We start from the raw sequence: 12,803 nt of genomic DNA, 5'->3' as shown, positions 1-12,803 counted from the left end.
GGGAGCTGGAGAGCAATATGGTACCGGCCGTTAGAGCAATGGGACATTCTTCCAGCGCCGGGCTCTGGCAGTGCAGAGCTCACCGAAATGTAACTTCCCTCTTTTTTTTTTTTTTTTTTGCTTAGATCTTACATGATCCACCTGGGAAGACATTTATGCACGACTTTCAGTCAACAACCCTGCTTTTCGCAAAGAAGCAGCCTTATTTTCTTCCCCATCACGGCTTTGCCAACTGCAAACATTTAAACCCCTAGGTCAGGCCTTAAAAAAATATCGAAGTCACACAACTGGCTTAAGCCACGATCCATAATGTTAAGTTAGGGGTTTAATGAGTTGTTAGTGGAGGCTGGGAAGCTGTCGGGGGCGTCTCGGCCCCGCACCCCGGGAACTGCGGGAAGATGGCTGCCCCCTCCCCGGGCCGCCCCGGCCGCCGGGCTGCGTGACGGCCCCTTTAAGGAGGTTGACCGACTCGCTGCCTCTCCTGCCCGCCCGCCTCTGTTTCTCTCCCCCGCCCCTGCCCGAGACACTCGGAGTCGAAGCAGGTGCATGCGCAGTGCGCTGGCAGCCTGGCGCGCCTGCGCAGTCACCTGCTGGCCGCCCCCCCCACCCCCTCCGCCGGTACATCCGGGTCACCGCACGCCCGCCCGCACGGCCGGTCCCCCGCGGTGCTGTGCAGCTCGCTCCCCCTCCCCCTCCTCCCCCCTCCCCCCCAGCGCGGGCGGCTCCGGCGCTGTCGCTATCCGCGCCCTCCCCTGCGCGGGGCTCCGGCCACGCTGCTGCTGGCGCTGCCTCCGGCCGAGCGGGGGGAGGCGGCGGCTCCGGCTCCCGCTCCTGTCCGCATCGCCGTCCGCGGGGCGGCTCGGTGAGTGTCAGCGGCGCGGAGGGCGGGGGGCCGGGCGCGGCGCCTCGCTTCATCCCCGCCGTTCCCTCAGCCCTGGCGGCGCGACCCCCGCCCCCTTCCCGCCGGGCCCGGCCTGCCCTGAGGGGACGGGGCTCCCCCCGCCCGCCCCCCGGCTCCCATCTGTTGCGCTCACCCCCCCCATCCCCGGCCCAAACCCGCCTCCCCTCGGCTCTCCGCAACTTCTCCGCGGCTCTGCCCTCCCCGTCCCGCCGCCGCTTCGCCCCTGCCGCGCTGTGCCCGCTCTGCCCGGGGCGCCCGGCAGGGCGAGGAGGGGGCTGCCCGCCCGCCGGGGCCTCGGGGCGGGGGGGCGGAGAAGCGGCGGCCGCTGCCCCCCTCGCCTGGGGAAACCACGCTAATTGCCAGGGACCTGCCCTGCGCTAAATAACCCTCCCCTGGGTTTCCCCCGCTCCCCAGCGGGGCTCCTTTCCCTCGCCGCGGCGGGTCGGAGGAGCCGGTTTGCTCCCTGGTGCAAGTGCCGGCAACTCCCCTGGCTCGGGTGGCTGGTGGCGGTGTCTGGTGGCTAGTGGCGGTGGCTAGTGGCGGCCTGAGGAGCGCGTCCCCTGCTTGGCGTGTGCAGCCCGGCGCTCCCAGCCCCGGCCGGGGGCAGGTGGTGCTTCGGGCCGCCGAGAAACGGAGTGACAGTGTTAATGGTTAACCAGGAGGAGGAAACCTCTTGCAGGGGCATCTGCACCCTTTCAGACTGTAGCTAAAACCTGCAACGAGTTCAGCAGAATAGAGAAATCGTTGCAAATTTGTCATAGTTAGGGTGTATCCTGCTGTGGGCAGTAGGTGTGATGCTGGGACTGTAATCACAGGTAGGGTTAAGGTGAATTCAGAAGCTGTAACAGGAGGGTGTTGTTTCTAACCTACTCATTAAATAGCTGATAAAATCAAATTTTAATTGGATTTTAATTTTTTCCTGTGTGTCTCAAAAATAAGGACATGTACAACTCAGTTCTATTTTCTTACTTTTTAATCTGGTATTGTATCTTATGTGGTAATAAAATGCAAGAAGTTTCTTCACAGAAACATTTCAGGAACCAAAAGGAATCCAGAGACTGTTATGAAGGTTCTTGAAGGGTTTTGCTTTTTTCTTTTCCTGTTCCATTGCATCAGCATCCTGGATCCAAATGTCAGTGACAGTATGACAGCTGTCTTTCTGCTGTAATAGTGGAGTCTTACTAACATTTAAAATCTGTCATTCTGAATTTCTGATAATGTGGTATGGAGATACAAGTGTTGATTAGCATGTATGTTAATCCTCAAACCGGTAAAACATTTTCTAGCTATATCTAATAATGTGTTTTTTCTTATTAGCATTTCAGTTCTTAAAAACTGCAAACTCTGTTTTGCTCGAACTTCCCCCTCCTTGACACAAGACAGTTTTCTTTCTTTGTGCTCTTGACTGCTTTGTACTTAAAAAATGGTCATTAACTTAAAGGTATATTTAATAGTAGGTTGTGGCAGATTGGGACACTGGACAGGAGGCATTTAGTAATTAGCCCGAGTTTACTATTGTCAAGGTTGGAACCTGAATCCAAACTTAAAGGTTCCACCTGACAAATATCTTTGTTTAGCAAGGTGTGTTGTTTTGCAAAACATATCTTCAGTTTTGTGTGACAAGTTTAACAGCAAAATCCTAAACAATGTGAATGAGATACTGCTGTTCCATGAAGTAGGAATGTTTTTTTTGTCTGGCATACAGAGAGTATTCCATTGTTGAAACAGAAGCTTTCAGTAGAAGAGTAGATAGCTTTTTATCCAACTGTCAGATTTCTTATAGCATGTATTAGCTGTTAGAGAGTAGAGACTGTAGATAGAAGTGAACCCAGAATCTGTTTTAAAATATCCCTGTCAAGAAGTACCGTGGCTGTACGAAAGTGAGGAAAGAATTTGATTCTGTCTGTTATACAACTTCCATTTGTCGTCAGGTGCTCTAGATTTTCTTCACTGTTTGCAGTTTAGCTGGGGCCGCCTGAGGTGAGGGATTATTGAAGAGATTGTCTTCTGAAATTCTCTGCCTCTTCATATGAAACCTTTCCTGCGGGAACCTCGCTGACTGTAGAGACGTCATGTTAGCCAGATCTGTTCTTGCACACATAACTGTCCTGTCCCCTTCTCTGAGTTTTACGGGAGTCTTAATGTCTGGATAAAGATAAAAATGAAACAATTTTTTATTGTGTCTTTCAGTATCTATATATCTTAGCAGAATAATTAATTTTTAAATTAATTGAATGCAATAGCTGAAGTAGTTTAGGGACAGTTATGCAGGAAACTTAATTCAAGGTGTCTGTCACCAGGCTGCTAACGGTGCGTATTAGACAATTGGAATTAATACTGTAAAGAGACAGAAGGGTGGGGAATATTTGTACTACAAACTACTGAATTATTGAGTATACAGCAACAGAAATTGGCTCTGTCATTTGGAAAAGCATATGTAGGGGCCACTTTGGATTTCTGTAGCTGGTTAGACATGGTAAACATAAACGCAGGGTGGTTTTGCCTCGCTGTGTATCTGGGAGAGTACAGATACACGAACAGCCTGCAGTACCCTTTTTGTTTGTTGTTGTTATTGCCTGCCAGCTGGGGGCATAGATGGAACTCATGCATACCCTGTAGTAGAGACAGGCAAAATTAAAGCTTATGTACAAGAAGTCAGATTTGGTTTTTAAGCAGTCAGGTTTGTGTGTGTTTGTGAATCAAGATTATCACCTTTGCCTGTCCTTCCTAAAACCTTGCACTCTCATAATTACACCAAGAGTTTTAGTTATTGATGTAGATGGGCTTAAGTTGAGAAGAACGACTCGTGTCTGTTAAGGTGATGTTAACTATCCCGAAGTATATTATAAAGCAATTTTATGAGACTTACTCATCGTAAGAATGTTTGAAAATACATCTTCAAAGCTGAAATATTTTGAGTGTTGTCAAATTGGATCTCACGGACTGTCAGCTGTCAAGCAAATGTGCTACAGGCGAGGTATGCAGCCCTAGTGAATATATGTGCTGAATCCACACAAGGTTTGAATGTCAGTGCCACACTCCTGTGCTTAGTACCAGGATGCAGAGTGTCATCCTGGTAGTCACTTTTGTTCAACTGAATCCCTCTAAGTCTATCAACGTGGCTTCAGAGGTGATGAGAACGAGGAGATCAGGAATATGAAGGGAGCTGTGTTTGGGTTGGAAAGAGTTAAGTTTTGGGGAACATGAGGCATGGCACTGCTTACTAGCTGTGGCACCTGAAATACCCACATCAGTTAGGCAGGGTAAGACTTACTTCAAGTGATTCTCCAGCTGTAAGTTCTGACCAGTTGTATGTATCTTTTGACATCTTTTCTATTCCCACTCATTTGCATGTATCAAGCACTTTTAAATAAAGATCCTCTTGCATACCTTGTAACTCTTCTTTTAATATTAATCTATGGACCTATAAACTCATGTATTAATATTTTCTTCCTTGTGATTGTGGAAAAATTAACACCTCTACCCAATGTGGAGAAGTTTGCCTTTCTCTTCATGTGTATGAAGACAGGGGCTTATTTGATTGCCTTTAATTTCAGGATCTCTTAAAAATTCACCTCAGTTTTCCCCCTTCTGTGATTCAGAAATGTTCTCTTGAGTGCCACAAGTTGGCTGCTGCAGCTGGCAGAGTGTTTCAAACAGTCTAAAATTTACTGAGAGTAATAGGCTCTCTTATATAGGCACTGTTTTACTTTTGCAATTCCAGTGCTTACTGGAGATATGTGTACTGCTGTTATATAAACAGCAGAGCTTAACAGAAACCAACAATAAACAATGGGCAGTTTTGGAATTGACTAGGTGAAGCTGAAAGTACTTTTAGTTACAGCACTTTCTCCTGTGTTCCCAGTCTCCTGTGGTTTTAATTGCATTCTCCTTTTTAGAAATGGCATTTGGTGTTCTCTGTCATGTGAAAGCCTGATGCACAGAGAATACCTTCATGAGCGAAGAAAATAATGAAACTAGTTACAGACAGAGCATATTGAAAGGGGCAAGTAAAACCTTTCACTCATGATAATTTGAATTTCCAGGTAGTTGTAAGACAGTTGCAGATGTGAAGTAAAGGCTGACAGTGTGCTGCTCACTGTGTGTGTATGTGGCTTATGGACTCACATGTGTTGTTGCAACCCTTGTAATCTGGTTATGCTACTGTCTTCATTTACTGTTGCTACTGAATCAGGAGGTGTTGGTGAAACGTTTAGTAATTTATTTCTGGTTAACTCTGGAAATGTTAATACTGGCCGTAAAATTGATTTGTAAAAGGACTTTTGGTACCAGACTTACTATTTTTGAGTGTTCTTTAACACTACTTTCTTAGAACCTAGCAAAAGAATTTTTACATTTCTAGTACCTAGGCAAGTATTGGCTTATTTGTGTGTATCAGGAATGATTAACTAACCTAAAGTTCCAGTATTGCATTTGAGGAATGATGTATGACTGACCAAACCCAGCATTTTTTTCTACTACATGAAGTCGTTGTGGACTGTAGGAAAAGTTGGACATTAAATATCTCTGAAACAAAGAGATTGTACTTATGTACAATCTATAAGTATGTAAAACTAGTTTCCTCTAATACTGTTTGTATGGGAGGTTTTATTTTTATTCTTCTACTCCCATTCAGTGGAAATGCTCTATGGTTTGTGGTCTTGTTTACTAAGTGTTTGGCTGTTTCTCTGGTTCATATCTATGGCACTTGGGATTCCCAGGTGGTCCCTGTGCAAATAGTATAATTGGGTCTGGGACAGTTTAGCTTGTGAGTGCATTCAATTTGGTGTGGCTGTAGCTTCAAAAATAGCATGGCTTGCAGAACAGGCCTTCTGTCTGCCACCCACACCAAAACCTAGGCTTGATCCTGTAGGCAGTTAATACGTTTGTCTGGAAGGCTGATTGTCATCAGCAAATGCTTTACCTGAATTGGTGACCACCAGGCAAAAAAAAGTTTTGTATCCGTAATCACTTTGTATATAAGAAAGCACAGCAGAACACTGTCCTAGATACATTTTTAAAAGCACTTTTTACTTCAGACTGCGGGGCTTAACTGTTCCCTGGTAGCAGGAGGCTGTTCTGTGAGTGAATTCTGTTTAACTGGCATAGTTCAAAAGACTCAAATTCAGCCACGAGGCAGTTCTGGTTCTCCTTCAGTACTAGATGATTAAATTAAATGGAGTGTTAGCGTGAGTAACTTTTTTTGCTGTACTGTACAAGGTAATAGATGAGTTCCTAGGAGCCCTGGTTGTAAATTAGCTGACTGGAAAGCCCTGTTTCTGTGACTGGTGGCTCTAGAAGTTGTCTAACTTCAAAAGTTAAATCTAATTGTGTATGCTTCCAGTCAGGTGTGGCACTGGATGGTGGCTGGTTCTCCTTTTTAGTATAGCAGTCTTCAGGGTAACATCTTCACGGGGAAAGGGAATTCTTGTCTTTGTGTTGGACAACAAAGGGGTTTGTTTCGGCTTCTGATGTACAAATCAGTTTGACCTTTATACTGGAAAAAAAAAAATAATTCTGAATTCTAGCATTGCTAGTCTGGGAAAAAAAAGCTGTAAGAATTAATAAGAAATATATTCATAGCTTTTATTTTTTTAAAACCTAAGCCTTCTTGTTTAGTGTCCCTGAAAGGGCAGCTTGTCAGGCAAAGTGCATTCTGGGCATGAAAAGTCAGTTCATTTCTTTTTGTTATATTTGCACCTTTTATGTGCTGAGACATACAGTTATTTGAAACTGTTCCTTCTTAATGTGGAAGTGAAATATGTAACCACTAGACTTCATGAGGCTTCACCTCAAAATTGCTGACCTTTTGTATAAATGAAGATCATACAGACAAGGCAGAGTGTTATGTAAGGATAGCTTATGGGTAGTAGTTAATTGATTTAGAGTTTAGATTTCCTGCTTGGCTATAGAAGTCTTATGCAGGGAAATGTGGATTTGTCAGCTGAACAGGCAACTGAATTGTAATGATAGTTTTGAAATTTTTTGCTGCAGATACTTCTTGTGAAAGATTACTTGCTGCTTCTTCCCACATGCAACTAGCTAAAGTCATATTCTCCCAAACGCTGAACGAGTACTTTAAATGCTTTAACTGTTCTTACCTTTGCATCTTAGAGTTCAGAGCTGAATTAATTTCTTAGCAGCAGTAAGAGTAACAGGACCTAGTTGATATCTCCTAGCTTGAAGTTTAGAGGATGATCTTAGAAGAGCTTTCAACTAGCCTAACAAAACCCAAGTTGTTTTCTTATATTTTCTGAAGTTTCTAGTTTTAGCAATGTTCAGAGTTGTTATAGAGAAACTATCTTAATTTTCTGTAACTATGGCTTCTTAATAAACATCGAGTAGATCAGTGTCTGGTGGGGAACTTAACTGTAGGTGGGACTGGCAGTAAAGTCTAGTAAACGGCACTGTCAGAGACTATTGATTAAGACCTAATACTTTGAGCAAATAATGTTATATAATGTTGATGTTAATATTGTGTCAGGTTTTTAAAGGAATTTCGGTCAAACTACTTCAGTAGCTGCCAAAAGTGAGACTTGGAAACAGATGTTGTAACTGTAGTCTTAAAATTTTTTGACAGCTCTTCAAATACCTGTAGTGAGTCTCAGCTTTACAGCGGAGTGTTTTTGCAGGACTTAGGCCTCTCGCTTTGCTTCTCTCCCTGTCCCTAGTCCAGAATGGGCCTCAATTTGACCCCGTTACAGTCCTGTGAAAACTCATGCTCTAATAAACATGTATCCAGCCAGGCAGCATGGGAGAGGAAACAGGTTTGGATGGAGATGACATCTGAGGTGAGGAGTGCTGGCAATTAACTAGGAGGAGGAGCACCTTACTTTGAGCTGAAAGCAGGGAAGAATATTAATTGGAATCTGTGACTGAGTTGGAGACAAGTTGTTCAAAAACCAGCAAAGAGGTTGGCTTGGGAGCTTGTTGGTTGTGTGGAGAGTATCAGTCATGTACAGAGGGAGTGTGTGGGAATGATGGTGCCTGTCACCGAGCATCAAAGGAAATGGGGACTTGCTGGACAAAGAAAATACGGAAGAGAGAGCTGATGGAGAGAAGCCTGGACAGGAGAAGTAAGAGTAGAAGCTGGGATTTTGTGAAGAAGGCAGATAGCTCTGTTGGACAAGGAACTCGGGATGATAAAAGTAGAGTCAGAAGAACTACAAGGAAGGTACTACAGTGGAATAAAACATACAGAGTTTTGTCCATTGCCATTAGTAGCCATCATGTCCTCACTGCTTTAGCTTAGTATGTATCTCTAAGTGGTAGAAATTGCTGTCATGAGCAAATGGTTCTGATTCTGATGATGTGCCATGTAGCTACAAGAATGAATTGTCCAGGCTCATCTTCTGCTTAAGAGTTTATACTTGGTCTTTTCTGTTAGGCTGCAAAGCAGTGCTCAAAAATAAAGAAACTGCAGAAAGCAGGCAGCCTTGCATACATAATTGTATGCCGTTTCTTCCATTAGGACCCTTGCTTTATTCCCAGGATGAAGTGGCTGGTGCTAGTTTAGTGAACAAGTGCTCAATAGTTTGTCTCCGTTGCTTTAATACCTTACCGTGCTCTTGCTAGATTGCTTCAGGGATGCACTTAATTTCCTCTTGGATAGTCTGGTACTGCTTTCTGTACAGTTACTTATCAGAATGGTCTAGTGACATGAGGAAGTGGTTTGCTTCCTATTTTACACATGAGGAGCAAAGGCACGAAGAAGAGAAGTTCAGCTAGTTTTGCGTGGTTAGAAATGACTGGAACCTGAGTCTTTTTAGACTAGTTTACATATTGCAGCCACATCCCCATCAAACTTGCTGCTTTTCTCTGCTATGATTACTTTTTAATACTGTATTCTAACTTCACAGTTGTTTCTTGTGTTGGTTTATAGTCTCTTTGGACATGTAGCTGCCATAACCAAATGGGAGAACAAGGCAGCGCTCAAGGTCATTCTGTTTATCACAGCAGAACATGGCCATTTCATTTTGTCAAAAAGGCAAAGTTGTTTCTAGTTTCTTCTTATGTAAATATGTTGCTCGTTCAGAGAAATGAAGAGGGATTAATTCTGGAATTGTGTGACTCAAGAACTCATACTCTGGTATTAGTAACTCCCACAAACTTTTGGGATTGATGCAGATTGATGTGTTCCTTAGCTGTACTGTGTTCACACAGCTTTGGGGCCAAACTGCCACGTGTTGTAAAAAGACACCTATTCTTAGTGTTTAAATGTTATGGAAAAGTCAAAGTGGTGGTGCAGCTTTATTAACAGAATTGTGGGCAATGAATTCCTTTCTCTTGTGGTGAAGGAAGGAGGAATGAGCTGATTTTTATTTCTCAGATGGGACTCTGAATCATCCACATTGCTCTACTTAGCTGTTTAATGTAACAGATAGTTCTGTCCTACTCTAGCCACTGGAAGGAGGAACCATAAGCTCTTTCTGTTTTGTAGAGCCTTGTGGCTTCTCAAGTTTCTCTTTAGAAGAGAAACTGTATCAACCAATGTAAGAAGTAAAAAGCTGCTGTTTCTCCTCTCATTAGAAGGAAGGGTAAAAAGCCTTTGCTACCCTATCAGGTTTTTTGAGAGTTCTGTTGGTATTTTGTTTTAATCCTCTTACTAGCTCATCACTCAAAGTTTTTCTCTGGCACTTCTTTTTTTTTTTTTTTTTTTTAAGAGAAATACTAGGAATGAGGCTTATGCTGGTTAAGAAACTCTATAGTATTTTAAAAAAAAAACAAACAAACAAAACAAAAAAACAAAAAAAACCCCGTGTTTACTCCTGGGTAAAGAAAAGAACAGCAGCCTCTGTTGATGGAGCTGTGGTTTTTTGCCTTTTCTTGCCAGGCCTACTGTGTTGGCTTATGTTCAGTTAATATTTGGCTGATCAGCTTTGCAGCTAGCAGGACGAGGAATGTTTTTGCTGTAGCTTAATTTTGGTGGAAACTTGCTTTCTCTTGAAAGCTTTGCATTCATGGGTAGCAAATCTCTTTTTGGGTCTTAAGGTAGAGATTTTTCTCCCCTGTTAGGGACCGAAATGGTCACAGGAGTGCTTTTGGTCTGAAACTGTACTTTGCGTTTCTTAGAAGCACAGCTGGCTTTTGATGTGATGTTGGGTATGTGACAAACATTAGTGTTCAAACTTGAGATACTTCCATGTGAAAAAGGACACAAAGTTTTTAAACAATGAGAGCCTCAGGTGCTGTTTTCTGGCCTTATGTAGGCTTGTTGTGTGTTTAGTTATGTGATTTGTCAGCTCTGCCCACCTTTACCTCTGGGTAGATTTATGCAATTTAAGTATCTTCAGTTCAAGTAAGAATTGTAGTGACGCTTTATAAAAGAACATGAAGTGCAACATGCTGAAGCATAGCTACATGTAGGTGAGTCAGGAGGGAGCAGCACTAAAAAAGAAAAGGAAGTACAGTCATGGTAAAACTTTGTTTAAAAAAGAAAAAAAAAACCAACCCAACAAACCAGCAACCATCTGTCTCCAGAGGATAGAAACGCAATAAGGTGATACTGTTCATATCTTACAGTTAATATCTGTGTGTATAGATTTTTATATGTGTGTGTGTAAGTATCTATAAAAATACACGTACACCCACATACTTACATGGGTGTCCACACACTGTTCAGTATAGTTAGTGATGTTATAACTCAATACAACACTCAGATAGGGCAGTTTGTATCCCAAGCAAATTTGAGCTGGTGTAGAACCCACATGCATTTTTAGAAAGCTAATATTTTAATTGCTGGCCAAAATACCTAAGTGATTTTCAAGCCTCTATTTTGGTATACCAGTGATACAGGCTTTGCTTATGCTCTTGGTCCATCTGTTGAAGGCAGATCCTCTCTGCCAGGGGACAAGCATGCATGCATTCACTCATCAGGGCACACTATGCGCTGCTGACAGTTGTCAGGAAATAAAAAATACTGAGTACAATATAGTTCAATTTTCACACTGTGTTGGCTTTACAGCACTGCCAGAATGATTCAGTGCTGCTTCATTTTGTGTTGTTGATATATGCAATAGCTTCAGAAAAAGAACTAAAAATCACTTACTAACTTCAAGCAATTTGTGTTTAGCTTCCACAATTATATAGCTTTAACTTCCTCGGAGAACATGTCATCTTTGGTCTTAGTATTTTTGCATGTTAAAAAAAAAAAAGCTAAATGCTTTCTTAAAAATGAAAAGCACAGTTGTTGTGCTTAGAATTGGTCTGTTTCCTGGTTCTGAATCAGTGTTAGAAAAAAACAACTAAATGTATTTACTTTAGTCCTGGTAAAATGCTGTTCTTGGCAAAAGGATTGGGTGTTTCATTTTATCATGTGTTGCAAATGAGCACAGATTTGATTTAACAGATCAAGATATTTCTTAATGACATAATCATAAGAAAAATAAGCTATTTTATGTGGGTACTTAAGTGTACCTTTTTCAAGGACAGTGTTCAATCTTAATTTGAGCTATCATTATAAATCATCTTTGGAAGTTCAGTGAAAGAAAAAAAAATTGAAGAGGGTGAGTGAAAGCCTTGTTAGATATGTCTGAATAGTCATCTTAGTATTTTATAAATACCCTAATTCTTTAAAGTACTTGCGCTCTTGTGTAGTTCTTTTTGTTTGATTTAAAACTGGTTTAGTTAAGGTATTCTTTTTTCCCCTTGCCTTGGGAGGTCCCAGAGTACAGATTTCTACACTTCATCTGCTGCCCTTCACTGAAGGAGGGCACCTCATTAAAGTGTTTTTTTCTCTTATCAACCACTTATTGTGTGTAACATCATCTCTTCCTTACTACTGTCAGCTGTGCTCTGCTTTGTAAATTGCTGAGACTGCTATTACAGGATAGGCTTGTAACGGAAACAAGAAGGCTGTGTCCTGCCTGTGAATGCTGTAACAGAAGTAACTGGAAGGTAGGGTTCATGCTCGTGTTTTATGTCTGATCAGACAGTTTCACTCTTACTGCTCTGTCCTTTCTAATCCTCTTTTATTTGGCATTTATGTAGAAAGCTCTTTTTGCTCGTACTTCAGGAAATATCTGACATAGGTAACATTTTTTGTGTTTTCTTTTGCTTTTACCAACCATACTTTTCTCTGCTTTATTCTCCCCTGAATACTTGTGAAAACAAAATGTTTGGAGTAACTGCTACTAGTACCATCTAATTCAGTAGTACAATAGCTGTGGCTGTTGTCTTAGGGCTTCTTTCATTTAGCATCATTAATACTTGTAATCATCTCTACAAAGTTGAGGCTAGAACCGGCTGAAAAGGACATTGTTTAAATTTTGTCTCTGAACTTTCCTTTTTTCTTTTTTTTCTTCCTCACCCCTCCTTCTGGCTGAGCAGGTTCAGGGATCCTGGAAGCATGCTCGTTAGGGTCTGGTTTTCAGCTCTGAATGTGTGGCCAGTCGGGCCAGAAGTCCAATCAGGTTTCATTTGACCTGTACTTTGGAATTGGGGATGGCATGTTGAAAAGGACATGGCTTCCCCCCCCACCCCCCTTTACACTGTGGTTTTCAGGGTTTCTCAGTACTTATAACGGGGGCAGACTGTGTGCCTGTAGTAGTCTGGTTTTGTGACAAATACTTCTTTTGGGTTCAAGTAAAGTTTATGGTGCAGAAGCAAACCCTTATTCTTTGTGAAGAGGTGTGAGCACTACTCATCCTTTCCAAAACAGTGCTTCCAGAAAAAAAGGATAAAATTCTCACTTTTGCAGTGAAACTGATCTTCAAGGTCAATATTTCAAGCTCTTCTAGTATCATTTGAGCAGAGGTAGTAAATTCAGCATTCCTGGTTTTTTTTGTTAAGTAGGATGAATAGCGTTTATTGTAGGCTGCAGATAATACCTGTTGAAAGATGCAACTCTCATTTATCGGTGTCTGTTATTGCCTGAGACTTTATAAGGGCATATGTTTCTTAG

At 42.4% G+C, this 12,803-nt stretch overlaps 1 protein-coding gene across 1 annotated transcript in view; it reads left to right on the top strand.

The window, feature by feature from the left end:
- The first annotated feature begins 652 nt into the window (after nucleotides 1-652).
- Nucleotides 653-12,803, top strand: part of CYRIB (CYFIP related Rac1 interactor B) — an 80,039-nt gene continuing 67,888 nt past the window's right edge. The window contains 1 exon segment of the mRNA XM_074887911.1: nucleotides 653-862. The gene's annotated coding sequence lies outside the window, so the exon portion shown is untranslated.

The sequence above is a fragment of the Strix uralensis genome, chromosome 1 (genome assembly GCF_047716275.1).
Source record: "Strix uralensis isolate ZFMK-TIS-50842 chromosome 1, bStrUra1, whole genome shotgun sequence".
In the NCBI taxonomy this organism is placed as follows: Eukaryota; Metazoa; Chordata; class Aves; order Strigiformes; family Strigidae; genus Strix; species Strix uralensis.
The sequence above is the reverse complement of the archived record's forward strand: the minus strand, read 5'-3'. Positions and strand labels throughout refer to the sequence as shown.